A 21483-nucleotide genomic window follows, 5' to 3' on the forward strand; every position below is an offset into this window, starting at 1 on the left:
TTTATGAAATTAAATTTTCAATAAAATCACTTTTAAAGACAAAAACAAAACGATACGACTCATTAATTAATAATACAAATAATCCTCAATCACAATTGAGTCCCACACAATTAATATTACATACAACACATAGCAGACATAATATCCATCCAATCCCGAATATTACTAAACGAACTCAATTTACCGATACCAATAAAATGATCGGTTTTCAAATAAACTTTTGAAAATAATACATTTAAGTAAATATTTTTAGAAATTAACAAGGATCGATATAACACTCAACAATTAGCACATTACCATTTAATAACACAAACTCGTCAAATAAGAATAAAATATCCACCATTTTATTCCTTCTAAATCATAAAATCACATAAACCTATTCAAATATTAATAATAATAATTTTGAAAATACAGGATATCACACTCTATCTCTGGAAAACTGGCGCGGCCGCCCCGCTTCCTCAGCGTGGGCGCGCCGTGCCACTGTACTTGGCCCCGATTTTTTTTATTTTTTTGATTTTTTTGTGTTTTTCTCCTTTCTTTCTTCTTCCTCTATCTACTAATGTACAATAAACTTGGGTTGCCTCCCAAGAAGCGCTTGCTTTACGTCGTTAGCTTGACGTAGAATCGCGAGATCAAACGGACAATAAAATGGCACTAACCACCTCACGGTTTGCCGTGTCACCATAGTAATGCTTCAACCTCTGATCATTTACCTTGAATGCTTGGCCCGGATCATTCTCAAAAATCTCCACCGCTCCATGTGGAAATACAGTTTTGACAACAAACGGCCTTGACCACCTTGACTTCAACTTTCCAGGAAAAAGACGGAGACAAGAGTTGAACAAAAGAACTCATTGCCCTGACATAAATGATTTGAGCACTAGACCTCTATCGTGCCACCTCTTGACTTTCTTCCTACATATTTTATTATTTTCATAAGCTTGAAGTCGAAACTCATCAAGTTCATTCAATTGAAGAATCCTCTTCTTTCCAGATGCATCCAAATCAAGATTCAACTTCTTCAAAGCCCAATACACTTTATGCTCGAGATCCCCCGACAAATGACACCTCTTATCATAAACCAACTGGAATGACGACATTCCCAATGGAGTCTTGTATGCTGTTCGATACGCCCAAACAGCTTCATCAGGCTTCAAAAACCAATCTTTTCTCGATGGACACACAACTTTCTCTAAAATACGCTTGATCTCTCTATTAGATACCTCAGCTTGACCATTCGTCTGAGGATGATAAGCCATAACAATGCGATGATTCATATTATACCTTTGCATCATAGCAGTGAACTTGCGATTGTAAAAATACGACCCCTCATCACTGATTATGTCTCTCGGAGTTTCAAATCTTCTGAATATCTGCTTGTGAAGAAAATTAATACTACCATCGCATCGTTTGTTGGAAACGCCTTAACTTTAACCCATTTCGAGACATAATCAACCGCCAACAAGATATACTGATTGTTACAAGATGAGACAAATGGCCCCTTGAAGTCAATTCCCCAAACATCAAAAACTTCATCCTCGAAAAGCATATTAAGAGGCATATCATCCCTTTTGGACATATTACCCACACATTGACATCGATCACATTTCAAAAAAAAACTGATGAGCATCTTTAAATAAAGTCGGCCAAAAGAAACCTGCTTGAAGAATATGAGTTGTTCTCTTTTCTCCACCATAGTGTCCTCCATAAGCCATTGAGTGGCAATCTCGCAAGTCCCCCCCATTTCGCTGTACGAAATACATCTCCTGATGATTTGGTCAGCTCCTTGTCGAAGGAGAAATGGCTCATCCCACATATACCACTTCACTTCATGTAGAAACTTCTTCCTCTGAGCGTACGACAAGTCGGGAGGCATGATATTACTCACAAGGTAGTTCAATATGTCTGCAAACCACAGTTCTTCCTCTTGCACTCCAAACAGCTGCTCATCAGGAAAAGACTCATTTATTAATGTCTTATCCAGTGAAGTTGCACTTGGATCCTCTAAACGAGAGAGATGATCAGCGACTTGATTCTCATTACCTTTCATGTCCTTGATCTCTAACTCAAATTCTTGAAGAAAAAGAACCCATCTGATCATTCTAGGCTTCGAGTCCTTCTTTGAGACGAGATATCGAATTGCAGCATGATCAGTGAAAACTGTCACTTTCGTCCCAAGCAGATAAGATCGAAATTTCTCAAAACCATAGACAATAGCCAAAAGTTCTTTCTCCATAGTAGTATAATTCAGCTGAGCACCATTTGGGTCTTACTAGCATAGTAGACCACATGAAATATGTTGTTCTTTCTCTGTCCAAGAACTGCTCTAACTGCATAGTCACTTGCATCACACATCATTTCAAACGGTTCACTCCAATCAAGTACAGTTATGACAGGTGCCATGATTAAACTCTTCTTTAAGAACTCAAAAGCAGCCAAGCACTTGTCATCAAACTTGAACATGACATCCTTCTCCAGAAGATTGCACAATGGTTTAGAAATTTTTGAGAAGTCCTTGATGAACCGCCTGTAGAAGCCCGCATGAACAAGAAAACTGTGAACTCCCTAAACGGAAATTGGTGGGGGAAGATTTTTGATGACCCCCACTTTGGCTTTTCCACCTCAAGACCCTTACTAGAGACCTTGTGCCCATGAATAATGCCCTGTCGCACCATAAAGTGACATTTCTCCTAATTGAGACCAGATTAGTCTCAACACACCTCTTGAGAACGTCACCTAGATTCTGCAAGGACTCATCAAATGAATTTCCAAACACAGAGAAATCATCCATGAACACCTCCACATTCTGACCAATCATGTCAGAGAAGATAACCATCATGCATCTATGAAATGTGGCCGGTGCTCCACATAAACCAAAAGAAACCCTTCTAAAGGTGAAAGTACCAAATGTACAAGTGAAAGTAGTCTTCTCCTGATCTTCTGGAACAATGCAAATTTGATTATAGCCCGAATAGCCATCCAGAAGACAGTAGTACTCATGCCCAGCCAATCTATCAAACATCTGATCAATAAACGGTAGAGGGAAGTGATATTTTCTCGTGGCCTTATTCAGCTTCCTGTAATCCATACAATCTCTCCACTCGTGACTGTTCGAGTAGGAATGAGCTCATTCTTCTCATTAGCAATGACTGTGATACCTCATTTACTTGGTACACACTGAATTGGACTCACCCAAGAACTATTAGAAATGGGATAGATGATCCCTGCATCTAACCACTTAAGAATTTCCTTCTTCACAACTTCCTTCATGATAGGGTTTAACCTTCTTTGTTGCTCAACAGTAGGCTTGCTACCTTCCTCTAGTAGAATTTTATGCATACACTAAGAAGGGATGATTTCCTTGATATCTTCTATCGTCCATGCAATTGCTGATTTGAATTCTCTCAGAATTTTCAAGAGTTTTTCCTCATCCCTACCTGAAAGGTCAAATGCAATAATAACAGGAAAAGTAGATGTATCACCTAAAACCGCATACCTCAAATGTTCAGGTAAAGGCTTAAGCTCAAGAGTAGGAGCTTCCTTAGTAGATGGCTTGAGGCGTTTATGAGCTTTGTTCAGCTCCTCCATTCCAAGAGATTCAAAAGGAATATCAATCTTCCTCTTCCAGGGAAACCATTCAGAATTAGTAACTGCTTGTCCCCTTCATCATCTTCACTATCGAAATTCCCCAACAAGGCCTTTTCTAAGGCATCAGACCTTAACAATTGATCAAGTTCTGAGGTAACCATATAATCAACCAACTCCACCTTCAAGCACTCCTCATTTTACGTAGGGAACTTCATCGCACTGAACAAATTAAAAGTGATATCTTGATCCAACACTCTCATAGTGAGCTCACCTTTCTACACATCAATCAAGGTTCGGCTGGTAACCAGGAAAGGTCTTTCTAAGATTATGGGAATCTTCTTATCCTCCTCGAAATCAAGAATTACAAAGTCAGCAAGGAAGATAAGTTTATCCACCTTGACCAAAACATCCTCAACAATGCCTCGTGGATAAGTAATAGAACGATCGGCCAACTGCAAAGTCATATAAGTAGGCGTTGGATTAGGTAAGTCAAACTTCTTGAAGATTGATAAGGTGTTAGATTTATGCTAGCTCCCAAGTCACATAAGCATTTGACAAATGACACATTTCCAATGGTGCATGGAATAGTGAAGCTTCCAGGATCCTTAAGCTTCGTAGACAACTTCTGTTGCAACACAATACTGTAGTCCTCCGTGAGAGCAACGGTCTCTAAGTCACCAAGCTTCACCTTTCTAGAGAGAATACCTTTCATAAACTTCGCAAAACTAGGCATTTGTTCAAGAGCTTCGGCGAAAGGTATGTTGATATGAAGTTTCTTGAACACCTCCAGAAACTTTTCAAACTGCTTATCCAACTTTTTCTTCTGCAGCCTCTTAGGAAAAGGAGGTGGAGGATAGATCTGTTTCTCCCCTGTATTAACCTCAGGAGGAGTGTGCTCAACAGTAGTCTTCCTTGGTTCCACTTCTACTTCCTTTTTCACTTCTTCTTCTTCAGCCTTAACTTCAGAATCCAGATTCTTAGCTTTTTCAGGATTTGCAAACTTACCAGACCTCAATGTAATTGCTTTAACATGCTCCTTAGCTTCCTTCTTGCCTGTCACTTCAGTATCGCTTGGAAGCTTGCCGAGTTGACGACTGAGTAATGTATTAGCAATCTGCCCAATCTGATTCTCCAAGGTCTTGATAGAAACAACTTGGCTCTTGCACATGAGCCTCAACTCCTCCAATTCAGATTTTTCATTAGCTTGTGGTAACTGCTGAAGTTGAAGTTGTTGCCTCGGGGCATATTGTGGTTGTTGAAAACTAGGAGGGTTATTCTGCTTTGCTGTGTATGGTTGATAAGGTTGTTGTACTGTATTCTGGTTGTTGGTCTAGTTGAAGTTAGGATGATTGCGGTTATTGGGATGATAAGTTGCTGGAGTTTGCTGATGTGATCTCTGAAAGTTGCTCACAGATTGAGTAGATTCGCTAGAAATAGCACACTGCTCAGTTTCATGTGCCCCCACACAAAGTTCACAAAATCTAGTGATTTGATTAACTCCATAATTAGTTAAGAGTCCACTTTCATCGTCAAAGCTTGAAGTTGAGCAGCTATAGCAGTAGCTGTATCCACTTCTCGAATTCTCGTGACCTTGTCTTGCAAAATTCTTTACGTAAGATTCTGGTATTCATTAGCTACCATAAGCTCAATCAACTCATAAGCTTTATTATAGCTTTTGGCCCATAAGGCTCCACCAGATGCTGCATCGAGCATAGGTCTAGACCGTGCGCCCAAACCATTGTAGAAACAGTTTATAATCATCCAATCAGGCATACCATGGTGTGGGCACTTCCTTAACATCTCCTTATATTGATCCCAAGCCTCACACAAAGATTCTCCAGTTTTCCGTACAAACTGAGTAAGATCATTCCTGATTGCAGCAGTCTTCGCCATAGGAAAGAATTCAGTGAGAAACTTTTAAGCAAGATCCTCCCATTTGTTAATAGACCCTAGTGGTAGAGAATGTAACAAGCACTTTGCTTTTTCCCTCAGCGAGAATGGAAAAAGCCTCAGCTTGATAGCATCTTCAGTCACCCCATTGAACTTGAAAGTGTCACAGATCTCGATGAAATCCCTGTTGTGCATGTTGGGGTCTTCACTGGGGGAACCCCCAAATTGAACTGAGTTCTGTATCATCTGAATCATACTCGACTTGATCTCAAAAGTGTTAGCTGAGATGGATGGTCTGATGATGCTTGACCGGATATCATTGATCTTAGGTTGAGAATAGTCCATCAAAGCCTTAGGAATTTCTGCTTGATCTCCCATCACTACTAAAGCTGGTTCCTCGACTTTCTCTTCTTCTTCTACTTTATCTTCATCCTCAAGAACTTCCCTTCGAATCACTACAACTTCCTCCTCGGCTAGATCTACAGTTCTCTTACGAGCCCACGAACGTGTATGCATACACGCTCGCTAGAGTACTTGAAATATGACAAGAAAAAAAGTAGGTAAGTAACAATGTCCGAGTCAATGAGCTTTAACGATCACTGATGACAAACACATAAACTAAAAGTTAGCACCGAGTCCCCGACAGCGGCGCCAAAAACTTGTTAGTCGATAAGCACACGTTAATAATTAACGCAAGTATACGCGATCGCAAGTAATATAGAATTATTTTTAGTTCGTTCCCACAGAGGCTGGTTTAGGTTAACTATGTGATTTATGCACTTATGCAACAATGATATGGCTATTATTCAATGCTAAGATGAATAACAATTTGAGTTTTGATTATACTACGGTTAACTATTGAGAATTCTACTAGAGAACATTAACTAAGAGATTAAAGAGAGTTGAATAATATATGACACAAACATGGGATTCTAACTTCATTAAATACTTTATTCAATAGCTTTTTCATTATTAACCTTAGCATGTAATGGTGATGACACTAATCAGAGAACACGAAACTGATAAACGCCAACTTTCGTTGTACAAATACCATACTACCAGACATCCACAAAAGAGATAGAAGCTGAATAGACACTAATTATATTGAGACCCTATATGTCTATATAATTTGTCAACATAACGGTTTAATGCAGAAGTTATCTATCATGATTTCATAGGGCAAGTAATATGGTTAAAATTACCTACGAGTCATGCATATTAATAACACATGAACATATGCTAGCATTGCAAGTTCTAAACCTTAAATTCACTTTCGCTTCATTAAAGATTAACACGCTATCTTATAAGTTCGCGACGCTAATAAGACGAATAAGCACAACCAAAACTAGGTTATCATACAATCACCACACACTAAAGCATCAAAACAAATTAACTAAAGAAATCCATAAATAAATCCGCTAGAACGCCACGATAACGATTAGCCCATAGTCGGACTCATCATCAACGTGGGTTCCGATGAAAGCATGGTATAATAAATGTAGTCTTTATACTGAATAAATAATAAACCAAGTATGAAACAAGAGTATAGGTTCACGAATAAGAAAACTAGCATCCAAAGTTACAACTTAGAACAAAGAATCACAAGTTTAAATTAGATTTTCTTCGCCTTCATTGAATTGTGTTAAAACGGTCTTTTTATGCCCTCTCCTTGTGCTCTGGTACGTCTCCTTCTGAAAAACGACCTTTATTTAGTTATATATAGCAGCCCATGCATAGTAGAAGTCCTCCAATCAAAAGCCCATAAGAACCAGGATTCAGAAATCCCAACCCGGCGCGGCCGTGCGCTTGATCAGCGTGGGCGCGCTGTGTTCCTGTACTTCGGGCGCGGGCGCGCGCTATGACAGCGCGGGCGCGCCGACCTTTTGGAGAAATTCCTTTTTTTTCTTCTTTTCTTGCTACAATGAGTTGGTCTTCACGAGCTTTATTCCTTGGACACTATCCTAACAACATATTAGCATCAAATCAATGCTAATTCACCTAAAATCCAGATTAATGCCTGAAATACGAAAAACACTAGAAAACACATTACAACACCAATAACTTGAGTATAAATACACTAATTCAAAGCTTAATGGAGCGTTATAAAGTGTCATAAATGCCACTCAACATACCCCCAAACTTGAATCGATATTTTTCCTCAAGCATAAACAGACTCAAAGAACACGATATAAAAATGCATGAATGCAACTATATGAATGCAGTTCAGTATCGCGTGGAAGGGTGCCAGGTTGATGATTGAGTAATGCATTAACAATCTGCCCAATCTGATTCTCCAAGGTCTTGATAGAAACAGCTTGGCTCTTGTACATGAGCCTCAATTCCTCCAATTCAGATTTTTCATTAGCTTGTGGTAACTGCTGAAGTTGAAGTTGTTGCCTCGGGGCATATTGTGATTGTTGAAAACCAGGAGGGTTGTAATGGTTTGCTGTGTATGGCTGATAAGGTTGTTGCACTTCATTCCGGTTGTTGCTCCAGCTGAAGTTAGGATGATTACGGTTATTGGGATGATAAGTGGTTGGAGCTTGCTGCTGTGATCTCTGAAATTTGCTCATAAATTGAGTTAATTCGATAGAAATAACACACTGCCAATTTCATGTGCCCCCATACAAAGTTCACAAACACTAGTGATTTGATTAACTCCATAATTAGCCAAGAGTCCACTTTCATCGTCAAAGCTTGAAGTTGAGCAGCTATAGCAGTATCTGTATCCACTTCCAGAATTCCTGCAACCTTGCATTGTAACATTCTTTTCGTAGGATTCTGGTATTCATTAGCTGCCATAAGCTCAATCAACTCATAAGCTTCATTATAACTTTTGGCCCATAAGGCTCTACCAGATGCTGTATCGAGCATAGGTCTAGATTGTACGCCCAAACCATTATAGAAACAGTTTATAATCATCCAATCAGGCATGCCATAGTGTGGGCACTTCCTTAGCATCTCCTTATATCGATCTCAAGCATCACACAGAGATTCTCCAGTTTGTTGTGCAAACTGAGTTAGAGCATTCCTGATTGCAACAGTCTTCGCCATAGGAAAGAATTTAGTGAGAAACTTTTGAGCAAGATCCTCCCATTTGGTGATAGACCCTGGTGGTAGAGAATGTAACCAGCACTTTGCTTTACCCCTCAGTGAGAATGGGAAAAGCCTCAGCTTGATAGCATCTTCAGTCATCCCATTAAACTTGAAATGATGAAATCCCTGATGTGCATGTTGGGGTCTTCTGTGGGAGAGCCCCCAAATTGAACTGAGTTCTGTATCATCTGAATCGTGCCCGACTTGATCTCAAAAGTGTTAGCCGAGATGGCTGGTCTGATGAAACTTGACTGAATATCATTGATCTTAGGCTGAGAATAGTCCATCAAAGCCTTAGGAATTTCTGCTTGATCTCCCATCACTACTAAAACTGGTTCCTCGACTTTCTCTTTTTCTTCTTCTTCTACTTTCTCTTCATCCTCAAAACCTTCCCTTCGAATCACTACAGCTTCCTCCTCGTCTTTATCCAGAGTTCTCTTACGAGCCCGCGAACGCGCATGCATCGCTCGCTAGAGTACCTGAAACACGACAAGGAAAAGAGTAGGTAAGTAACAATGTCCGAGTCAATGAGCTTTAACGATCACTGATGACAAACACATAAACTAAAAGTTAACACCGAGTCCCCGGCAGCGGCGCCAAAAACTTGTTAGTCACTAAGCATGCACTAATAATTCACGCAAGTATATGTAATCGCAAGTAATATAAAATTATTTCTAGTTCGTTCCCACAGAGACTGGTTTAGGTTAACTATGTGATTTATGCACTTATGCAACAATGATATGGCTATTATTTAATGCTAAGACGAATAATGATTTGAGTTTTGATTATACTACGATTAACTATTGAGAATTATACTAGAGAACATTAACTAAGAGATTAAAGAGAGTTGAATAATATATGACACAAACATGGGATTCTAACTTCATTAAATACTTCATTCAATAGCTTTTTCATTCTTGACCTTAACATGTAATGGTGATGACACTAATTAGACAACACAAAACTGATAAATGCCAACTTTCATTGTATGAATACCATACTACCAGACATCCACAAAAGAGATAGAAGCTGAATAAACACCAAATATATTGAGACCCTATATGTCTATAGAATTTGACAACATAACGGTTTAATGGACAAGTTATCTATCATGATTACATAGGGCAACTAAGATAGTTAAAATTACCTACGAATCATGCATATTGATAACACATGAACCTATGCTAGCAAGGCAAGTTTTAAACCCTTAAATTCACTTTCGCTTCATTAAAGATTAACACGCTATCTTATAAGTTTGCGACGCTCATAAGACGAATAAGCACAACCAAAACTAGGTTATCATATAATCAGCACACACTAAGGCATCAAAACAAATTAACTAAAGAAATTCATAAATAAATCCGCTAGAACCCCATGATAACGATTAGCCCAAAGTCGTACTCATCATCAACGTGGGTTCCATGAAAGCATGGTATAATAAATGTAGTCTTTATACTGAATAAATAATAAACCAACTATGAAACAAGAGTATAGGTTCATGAATAAGAAAATTAGCATCCAAAGTTACAACTTAGAACAAAGAATCACAAGTATAAATTAGATTTTCTTCGCCTTCGTTGAATTATGCTAAAACGGTCCTTTTACGCCCTCTCCTTGTGCTCTGGTACGTCTCTTTTTAAAAAACGACATTTATTTAGGTATATATAGCAGTCCATGCGTAGTAGAAGTTCTCCAATCAAAAGCCCATAAGAATCAGGATTCAGAAATCCCGAACCGGTGCGGCCGCGTGCTTGATCAGCGCGGGCGCCCTGTGTTCCTGTACTTCGGGCGCGGGCGCGCGCTATGACAGCGTCGGCGCGTCGACCTTCTGGAGAAAATTCATTTTTTTCTTCTTTTCTTGCTGCAATGAGTTGGTCTTCACGAGCTTTATTTCTTGGACACCATCCTAACACCATATTAGCATCAAATCTATGCTAATTCACATGAAATCCGGATTAATGCCTGAAATGCAAAAAATACTAGAAAACATATTATAACACCCATAACTTGAGTACAAATATACCAATTCAAAGTTTAATGGAGCATTATAAAGTGTCATAAATGCCACTCAACAGCTACCCAAGCAGAGTTGTGTACTTTCTTCTTGTTAACATAATTTGCAGAAGTAGAACATGATTATTCAAGAAGAATAGTGTTTAAATTTTGATTTGCAATTCCCTTCTTAGCTGTAGACTCAATTCTTGTATCTTTGAGATTTACTCTCAGTCTATGGCAGCTTTTCATTACTTTCACGTTGCGAGGAATGCAATCAAATTTGTCACAGAAGGAATAGGGATCTTCAGTATTTGCTTCATTGTATCTGCAGGCTCCCATTTTTGGTTCACTAACAGTTTTTTGCAAAGCTGAGTTAGGTGATTTATAGAGCCTCACTTCTGACATTGTTTCCTGGAGGCATCTGCAATAAATGCAAAGTTATTGCTTTTGTTCACTCCAATTTTCCCATTCCTATTCTTCTTTTTCCTTCATGCATTCTCAGTCTTGATTTCTTTGATTTGCTTCTTAGAAACTTGATCGACCATGGGCTTCTTTTCAGTTTTAGGAGTTGAAGTTATCTTTGTGCATTTCTTCTCATTGTCCTCATCTGCAAGCTCTTGCTTGATAACCAACTCAACTTCACTAAAATTGACTTCACATGCTTTGAACAAAGGCGCATCAACTTTTCTTAGCATAACTGGGACATCTTGATTTGTAATTGCTTTACCTTTGTCACTTCACTTTTCTTATTACTGTTCATGATAGGTCCCGTAAAAGGGCTATGTTAAGCTAGAAGGGGGGTTGAATATCTTAATTACCAATTTAAAAATTATTATTGCGTTTTAAAATAATTTATCCCTTTTTAAAACTTTACCGATTAGTTATGCAGTTTATATATGCGGAAAATAAAGTGCAAGGAAAGAAAATACCACACGGTGATTTTATCCTGGTTCTCAATGATGCAACCTCTAATAGATTCGCTCACCACTACGTCCAGTCCCCGAGCTCCTCTCTCGGACTCGGGATTTTTCCTTATAATAAACTCGCTCCTTTAGTAGGTGGAGAAGCCTTTACACCCTTACAAGTATTTGTCTTGGTGTGTAACACAAGGGTTACCACCTCAAAATAAATGTAATAGCTACACAACTTATCTTAGAAAATAACTCCCCACTATTTCTTCAAAGTTGATGTAGAACCCTTGTGTGGACTTGGCTTCCTTAGCTTTTGTCGGTCTTGGATCTTAGTTATCCGGTCTGGGGTCTTTCCTCTTCTTCACGGTGAAAATACTACTAACTCCCCGTTGATACGTATAGGACTTGGGTCTTAGAACGAGAATCACCTCACAGCACTTCACCTCACTACAAAACTAATAAGACAATACACAAAACAAAATGTATAGAAAAAAGATGGGTTGAACTAGTATGTTACGATACTAGCCCAAAAGATAATATAATATTCAAATAAAAATATTAAATATCAACTATGTATACTTGACTTGAGATATAGAATAGTATGTTATGTATACTTTTGATTACTCCGTCTTTATAAAATATATGTTTATCAGAGTAATATAAGAAGTCTTTTATATATAATCAATATAGCTTATGATTTCTTTTGTATTCTTCTTCTTTCGATTATGTATTTATAGATCGAAAAATACTTTAGTTACAATCTCGGAATTGTAACTTATCCTTTTTAAGCTCGTAGGCTTAAAGATTTTAGTATACTTATATTTTGACAAATATAGAGTCAAAGTATACTTTTAACTTCGTGCACAATTTATAGGTTCTATATAAGCCAAGATCGAGATAAAAGAAGTGTAAGTAATTGGCTTTGAATTTGTGCTTTTGAAGTTTAGGTGGATGATTATGAGGTTTACTATTTATCGATTTATAATCCCACGGAACACTGAAGATGTTAGTGGGGATTATACGATACTTTTCGTAATGATTCTATATACACGAACTATGCGTTGGCCAAGATCCAAATAAATGAAGTGCAAGTAATTGGCCAACTCGTGTGATTAAATCCACTTTAAAGTTTAGACAGATGATTACGAAGTTTACTATTTATCGATTTATAATCCCACAGAATAGTAAAGATGTTAGTGGGGATTATACGATACTTTTCGTAATGATACTATATACACGAACTATGCATTGTCCAAGATCCAAATAAATAAAGTGCAAGTAATTGGCCAACTCGTGTGATTAAATCCGTCTTTGATATTTGACAAAATTACGAATCTTACTATTGATCGAATTGTAATCCCACGGAATACTAAAGATGTTAATGAGAATTATATGATACCTTTCGTAATTATTTCTATATTCACGAAATATGTTGGCCAAGATCGAGATAAATAAAGTGCAAGTAATTGGCCAACTCGCGAGGTTTGTCAAATATGAAATCTCACTTGTGAGGAGTTATAGAGATTTATAAAATCTCACTCATGAGGAGTTATAGAGATTTAAGTACTTGTATTTTATAGATATTCTTCTTTTAAAGCTTCTTTTTGAAGATCAAGTACTTTATTCGAATTCCGAGTTCGAATCTTTGTTCTCTTTTCTTAGACAACCTTCTTTATAAGATATCTAGTATTAGAGCTTAAGATGAAGTAGAGAAATTAAGTACAAAGGTCAAATAAAAGAAACTCAATGAAGAAGCTAAAAGTTACCACTTTTGAAGAACGGTCGGAAAAGTTCGCCGGAGGTTCGGCTGGATTTTGGCACTATGAACGAACTTGGGCAGCCCTGCGGGAGGCCGGAGAGTGGTAGTGGATGAGCTCACTTGGTGGGATAAATCTTGGTTGGGTGAAGCTAAGCTTGGGTTTAAACAACCTTGTATATATGTATATATATTTAAGAGAAAGAAGGTTTTTGAGAAGAAGTGTGTGCATAGAATATGAAAGAGATGAAGAGAAGCACTTCTTGAAAATATCCCAGAAACTTTGTGGCTCTTTATCTTGGAGAAAATGGGTTGGTGTGGAGGTTTATTTATAGGAAAAGTTAGGTGGATTGAATGGTGGAGATTTGAGGAAAATAGATGGTGGATGTTGTATGTCACCTGGATTGATGACTTGGCAAGTAGGTTGTGTTTCTTTGACATAGCCATATAAGACAAACAATTTTATGGGTTCAAAAACTCAGCTGATATATTTGAATAAATATATATTTTCCTCTTTTTTTAATCATTGCTTAATCATTTTAATTAAGCATTAAGCATCATTAAATATGACCACCCTTAAAAACTCTTATATAAATACCATAAAAAATATAATAATTACCTAAATATTATAAAATGATATCCTGCAAGTTTTGATCAACTTTGGTCAATGGTAACTAGGTCAAACGTGATCACTTATGGGACCAACTGCCTCGAAATTTGTGCCCGGACAAAAATTATCGAAATATTACGAAATTTTTACCATGCATAGAAAATACAATTTAAATGATCCATACTAAATTTCAAGTCATTATAGTAAATGGAAGTATGTTATTTGAAATATATACTGTTCTGTCATCCTTTTCTTCCGAGTAAAAATATCATTGGTCTTGAAATTAAATATATGGATCTTTTTACCAAAGTTTTGACTTGAAAAAATACTTAAAATATATTTCATAATATGTAAAATATATTTGTATGGTAGGAAATAGTTTTGAGTATTTTTGAATAATTTTCTCCGAGAAATGGTGATTTTACGAAATGAGAGAAAATTTCTTCAAATAGACAGAGGATGAGTTGTAAAAATGGATATTAATATTTAACCATGAATATTAATAAACTTTTAATAAAAAGTCTTTTGATAAATGTAAAAATATATTTTTGAGCAAAGAGTAAAATATTTTTGATATAGGACGAGTCTTCTAAGGAATATATCTGATATATCCCTTTTTCGAGTTTGTTGCCTTATTGATGTTGAAACTGAGATCTAAGAAATATCATGTCTTGATATTTCTTCTTTGATCATATTTCCTTAGAGATGTATTCCATAACGTTATAATTTTGATGTTTTAGAATAATGGAATATCTCTTTTATATGAATATACTTGAAAATAATTTTGCTAGTTTGACCATTTGACTTTGATTTGGATCAATTAAAATCATGACCTAATGTAGAGTATCTAAGTGTATTTAAAATTTATGTTTAATTGTACAAATACCAAAATAAATAATATATCGAAGATATCCTTTCAATCTTCCCCTTTTTGGTATTTGCCAAACAAACATAAATTTTAAATTTTTCAAGTGTGTGCTTCCCCTTAGTGTATGCATAAGTTTTAAAAATATTTTTGCACATACAGTTTGCGGGACTTAGCTTGATTCCTCTCATAGGATAATCCTGCAAAAACCTTGTTAGATTTATCATATATATAGAAGCATAGTGTTTTAACTAGCAACATCTAAGTTTTTGAAAAATTAGAAGGGGCCCAAATTCTCTTCCCCTTTTGTTTAGGAGATAGCCAAAAAGCATAATCTAGTTTATGATGGCAACAACATTTAGGACATGTAATGTAGATTCAAGGAGTTTAGATAAACACTTAAGTCCAATTTTTTTTATTTTACTATATTTGATGGCTAGTAGTTATATGTTGTAAAGAGTGAAGCATAATATAGTTTAGGACATAGAGTGTGCATGATAAAAGTTTAAGAAGATGCAATTATAGAAGTTTAGAATTGACTTAATGAGAGACTCAAGTTTGTCATTGAAAGTGAGTGAAGTGGGTTATACATCTAGAATAGTATCTTTAAAAAAACACTTTAGTTTTCGGATTAATTGGTTTGAGCAACCAAGTCAAATTGATAAGACTGAGAATAATACTGTTTGAACAGATTTTAAAGTACAAAACAATTGCAAATAGCACAACAGATTTATGCAATTCGGTGAAAGTGGAGTTATAAAGCTGAATGAGTTAGTACAATTTTTTGTTCCAAAAATAACTTCATCAAACTTATTTATGAAAATATGACCGAGTTCTTTTAATTTGGTAGAATACGCTTAAAATATGACTTTAATTGTAGTGCAATTGGCCTTTATCCTTGGATACATTTAATGAATTCGAGAGTATATTGTATGAACTTATATGGATTTGTACTAGTACAATCTAATCAATTTGATGAAACTTTACATTTTAGAGGGTCTAATACATTCTACTTTAGTACATAATCTAACAATTTATGCATGTCATCATCTGTATTGACAACTTAATCTCAATAGCTAACCAATTACAAGAGCAATTTCTAATACACTCTAGTGGTCATACACTCCTATACTTCTAGCATACAACCTGTCAGTCTTCCTAACATGCCTTTTTTACAGATTAGACATGCTAATAGAATCTAAGTGAGTCTGATACTAACTTTGCTATTCTAGAAACAAATGCTAAATAGTTAGAAGGTAGAATTTATACCTGTTTTTACTTTAGCAGAGCAACCAAACATATATTCTTTGGGGTTGGTTTAAAAAACAAATAAAGTATCATACCTTTCTTACCAGAAATCTCATGTCTGCAACACTTTGTCTTTGGGCTTTAAGTTGGCAATACTTTCTGATCAGCACACATACTAGCTTTGAGTACTGGTTGGAGGTGAATAAAGACTGCATTCCTGCATATTGTTAGATAGTATAGAAGTCCAAGCTAACAACATGGTTAGTGTGACTACATTGATTTTGATCACAATACAGGCCAAGTATATATAAAAACAGTATCATGTTTATCCTTAATCTAAAATAACAAGAAATTACACAAGTCAGAAGACTTAGATTTATCCTGTCAAGCTAAATTATTTTGCATTTATAGATTCAACCAAGTCATATTCCCATAGATTATCAATTAAACTAACATGCTTAAGAATATAACAACAATTTGAGAATAATGAGTCTTAAAACATATCATGGGTATCTAATGGCAATAATCATCATGTCCCTGCATAAATTGGTTAGTGACTAATAATAGCAAGCAAGAATTTAACAAGTATGATCTTGTTTGTACCATTCAATAAACAAAATGCATATTATATTACATTGAACAAAAGTGTTTATATCAATCAGTGTGCTTCACTGATTAAATAGAACAAAGTTCTGCACCTGTCTTAGAGATTACAAACCATTAGGAGTACATAAACTCCATTAAGTTCAACAAATTTAAGATTACAATCATCTAGGAAAAGTAGCATAACAAGCCAAAACAATACAAAGTTCTGAAAGTTTAGCAGATCAAACACATATCAACGAAAGCAGTCCAAAAACAGCAGCACAACACAGCACAGAATTATCCAACAACAAGCAGCACATAGCTCACCCAATTACATTTCCATCAGCATCACACACATGAATTAAATCAGGTAAAGTTTCAATAGGCGGTCCCCTTGCATCCATACCTATGTCCTCTAACCCATGAACCATAGCTAAGTCATCAGAAATTGGAACTTGGAAGGTATTTACAATCTCTTGGTCAATCATATAGTGGTCTCCTAGGATAGATGCAGCTAAGTTATCAAGATATGCAATTCTATTCTTACAAGACACATTTACACCCGCTACATAGGTTACATTTTCCTTAATCTCACTGTTTTCATTTTTAACCCTCTCAAGTTCATTTTTAAGTTCATTTATCATGACTCTGAGAGACTCATAATTAGAGAGAAAGACATCTTCTTCTGTAATTACAGGAGGAATCACAGTAGGTTCAACCTCTTGTGGTTCACAGTGCATAAGAGGAATTTGTGGCCTAATGTGCTCATTTGTGATGTGTGAATCACCTAGATTAGCAAATTTATCAGGAAGATGAATATTGCACATAATTAATAAGCAAGTGATGAGGAGTCCATATGGCATGTATCCTACCAGATTAGCATTAATCATATTGAGAAGAATGACATAAGAAATACTAAAGTTGATTTTGTTGTTGTAAAGAAGATAAATCAGTTTAAAATCATAAAAATCAAATTATTTACTTTGATTAGGTTTAGGCAAGACATTTGCCCTTATGATAAGTGCAAGATGCTGAAAAACTCCTTTAAAATGCTTAAAATGGATTCCACAGTTAACATCACAAAGACTAGATGGAACATCAGACTCACACAAGACACCAAACATAAGTTCATACTCAGCTTTTTTGAACACAAACAAGGAATAAATATCATGATATGGCAATTCACACAAGTGAAGTGGAAGGTGTAGTGCCCTATTAAGACTTTTATTATCAACACAAATGACTTTCTTGTTCACAGTGGTTGTAAAATGCAAGACTCCCTCTACACCCTTAATGATGTTCATATTACAGTAAAACTCACCCATGAGATGTATGAAGTATTGTCTACTGAAATGAAATACTAATCCCTTCCACTTAGCATGCCTAATGACCCTATCCACTTCACCAGTTAAGTTCAGACAAATACCAGGCTGAACATTCTTGACTAAGTCAAGCAATTTCTTGGAATTAGAAGGGTTAGCAAGGTCTGGTGGTGGAGGCTTGGAGGTGTTAGTGTTTGTGTTTGTGTTTGGTTCCTGTCTTAGGTTTGATTTTCTGGTATAAACTCTGGCTTGAAAAGGTTTGGCTGGTCTAGGGTTTGGAGAGTGAGGAACTTGAAATTTCCTACTCTGATAGAAGGGGATAGTGTGATTTTTGAAACCTTTTTTGTGGTTTCTTGGGTAAGATGGCCTTTAGTGACTGTTTCTTGGGTTTGAATGGTTTACAGTTTTGAATGATGAAGATTTGTGGTAAAGAAACTGTTTCTTTTCCATATCTTCTAGCAGATATGGATTTGTGATGGCTGGTCTTGGATTAGGGGCCTAGCATTTAGGTTCATAACTAATAAAGTAAAGTATACAAATGAACTGTGTTTGTGTGTGAATGTAGCAGATGTAAATATAAGTATATATGCATCCACATAGCACATAATTCAATATCAGTTAGGAAAATAATTTTCTGTAAAGTAGCTTTTCCTGTTCATGAACAGTGAATTTCATTAAATGCAATTTACTAATAATTGATGTGGAGAGGCATGGTTTGCATAATTCCAGATCCTAGATATGTGTATAATGCAGCTAAGGTATGATGTTTGATAGCTGACATATGTAAATAGTGACAAATAGTACTAGAAGATATTGTTTTAGTACTGTAAGAAGTACAAAAAGTACATAAATTTGGGAAAATGTGTGACATAAAGGTGAAATGCAGCTCACTCTACAACATAGGAACTAGCAAGTGACAAACAATGCATTTAAGAATGTTCAAAATTGAGAAAAGATCAGTGCAGAAAGATTGTCACATTTTGTAAAGAAATAAATTTTCTGGAAACTTTTGAGTTTTAATAAAGTATGTTACATTTATTTCTTAAGGCATTTTGTATTAAATAAAATTAGGAGAATATTATCCATATTCAACATACACTGATGCACTATATATTAATGTGCAGTCACTTAACATTTATTTCAAATAGCATTTAGTATAACATACCACACAGAATAATCAGAATATTAATAATAGATATAACACATTAACTACATTGTTTTTTTTTAAATTCCACCTAGAATTCTAAGTGGCCATGTTAGATATATTTGTGATGTCATGTCTAATAATGATTTGTGTTTAGTTTTCAAATCTTGACTAACAGGATAAATCAGGACTTAACTGGAAATCGGTACTTATACTGAAGTCAGAACTTAAGATATCAGAACTTAAGATATCAGAAGATATTCATCAGGAGATAATATCAGGACTTAAGAAGACCTTCAGATAAGGAAGGCGGCTGATTGAAGGGAAAGAAGATCAAGAATAAAACAAGAAAAGATATGCATGGAGAAGAATTCTATGAAGAATAGAAGACTTGGAGGAAAAGATAACTAATTGATATATTTTAGGATACAGAATTATATTCGATATCAATTAGAGATTATCTTGTAACTATGTGGTATATAAACACAGCATAGGGCTTACACTAGATGTGTTATCATTATCGAGAATATTATTCATTGTAACCCTAGCAGCTCTCGTGATATTTGTTCATCACTGAGAGACAACGGTTCCATTGCAATACTGTTTTATTAATAAGATTATTTTGTGTTACATACTTGTGTTCTTAATTCGATTTGATTGTATTATACACTGTATTCAGCACTCTATGACAAAGCACATCAGCATTAGGTACCTCTTCATAAGGGAACATATGATGGAAGGTACAGTGGAATTGCATTTTGTTCCAACAGATCAACAACTAGCAGATATCTTCACAAAACCACTGTGTGAGGCTACTTTTACAAGATTGGTAAATGAACTTGGAATGGTTTCAGGTTCTTTCTCTAAATCTGTTTAGTTTATGTTCTGATATATCAGACCTTATGATCAGTATTTACAGATATTACTATCTTTATGAAATTTGTGCTTAAATTGAAATTTACCTAAGTGCTGATTGTTGTCTGATGTGAATTTCTAAACTCTAATAGTGATATAATGTTTCCGTGACTATTAAATCCAATGAGGATAACTGTGCTAGATACTGACCTAGTAGTCTCTAATATACTAAAAATCCCATGTTTGAAGTAATTGTTTATGTGGAAATCTTTTAACACAAGCAAATTCTGATATTGAGCTTGGTTAGGTTTACTTTGTATATCTTATTACTAAGTCAAAAACTAGAATAGTGCTTCTTATCTGTTAAGTTCTGATGTTGGTAAATCTTATGGATGTACTAAGTATTGATAAGCCTCACTTATCAAAAGAAAAAGTATAGAAAAGAAATAAATATCAGGTACTCCTTTGAGATCTAGAGAATAATGTATGTGGATGGGAAGACCCAAGTGCATTGCTGGTATTAAGTAATATGCATTAGAAAAGCAAAATAAAATTTCTTGGTGACTTTTCACATTCTCTAATTACTGGAAAAATACTCTGATAATAGTATAAATTCTGATAAGCAGTTGTGACTCACTTACAATGAGGAGCTCCTGTGAAAGAGAATATCAAAAGATGCATAAAATGAGCACAAAACAGTTGAGGTGGGCTCATGCATGAACTCATTCTATAGTAGACTTCAGACTAATGACAAATTTTGAGCAAAGTTCTTAGTTATGCCTTATTTATAAGATGTACTGAAGTGAATCAGACTTTTCTCTTTGTCTGATATTTAGCTTAAAGCACACACTTTCACTCCATATGAATGATGAAAATTACTGTGGTGATCCATATTGTTTTAGATGAACAGTTTAAGTGTCAGTTGCATAAATTCCGAGGACAAGTTCTGATGGAAGTTCTGATGATTATGTTATGCAGAAACCATATTAGTATTTGTGTGAAGAATTATAGAAATAAACATTCACTTTTCGAGTACAGAAGCCATATTCAAATGACTTTTAAATTCTAATAATAATCAAGTTCTAATGCTTACGTGGCAGTATTTATTTACTTGATTAATTTTTTGGTCAATACTTGAACGGTTCTATTTTATCAGAATATTGGTTTAAGTGAGATAAAGACTGTCATAATTACTTGTTTAGTGAGAACAATTTTTTTTTTGAAAAACTGCATGTGCATAGTAATCATTACTTATTTCCCGTGCCCATTAACTATTTTCTTAACTACTGCATGACTGACAGGTGTAAACACTATTCAAATTCATCTTAACTGCTGTCAAGTGGCGTGTATAAATAAAAGAGAGAAAATATTTTAAATCTTTTATCTACTTTTGTATTCTACACTCTCTCTCTCTTTCCTCTTATTCTCTCCATATTTACTGATGGTTTTTACACAGGCATTTTACCAAATACCTTTCAGGTATTCTATTTCTCACTTCTTTTTCAATGGCACCCAAGGATATAATCTTTAATGGAGCAAAGTTCGTTCCCAACAACTACGCTGCCATTCTCACTAAGAGTGAAGCTCGTTCGGAACTTCATTTTATTCAGAATTT

At 35.5% G+C, this 21483-nt stretch overlaps 2 non-coding genes across 2 annotated transcripts; both read left to right on the forward strand.

The window, feature by feature from the left end:
• The first annotated feature begins 5362 nt into the window (after nucleotides 1-5362).
• LOC141663144 (small nucleolar RNA R71) lies at nucleotides 5363-5469 on the forward strand. The gene has a single exon (XR_012551228.1). It is a non-coding gene; the product is annotated as a small nucleolar RNA R71 (small nucleolar RNA).
• Nucleotides 5470-8413: 2944 nt separating this feature from the next.
• On the forward strand, nucleotides 8414-8520 carry LOC141663352 (small nucleolar RNA R71). The gene has a single exon (XR_012551429.1). It is a non-coding gene; the product is annotated as a small nucleolar RNA R71 (small nucleolar RNA).
• Nucleotides 8521-21483: the final 12963 nt, after the last annotated feature.

The sequence above is a fragment of the Apium graveolens genome, chromosome 5 (genome assembly GCF_009905375.1).
Source record: "Apium graveolens cultivar Ventura chromosome 5, ASM990537v1, whole genome shotgun sequence".
In the NCBI taxonomy this organism is placed as follows: domain Eukaryota; kingdom Viridiplantae; phylum Streptophyta; class Magnoliopsida; order Apiales; family Apiaceae; genus Apium; species Apium graveolens.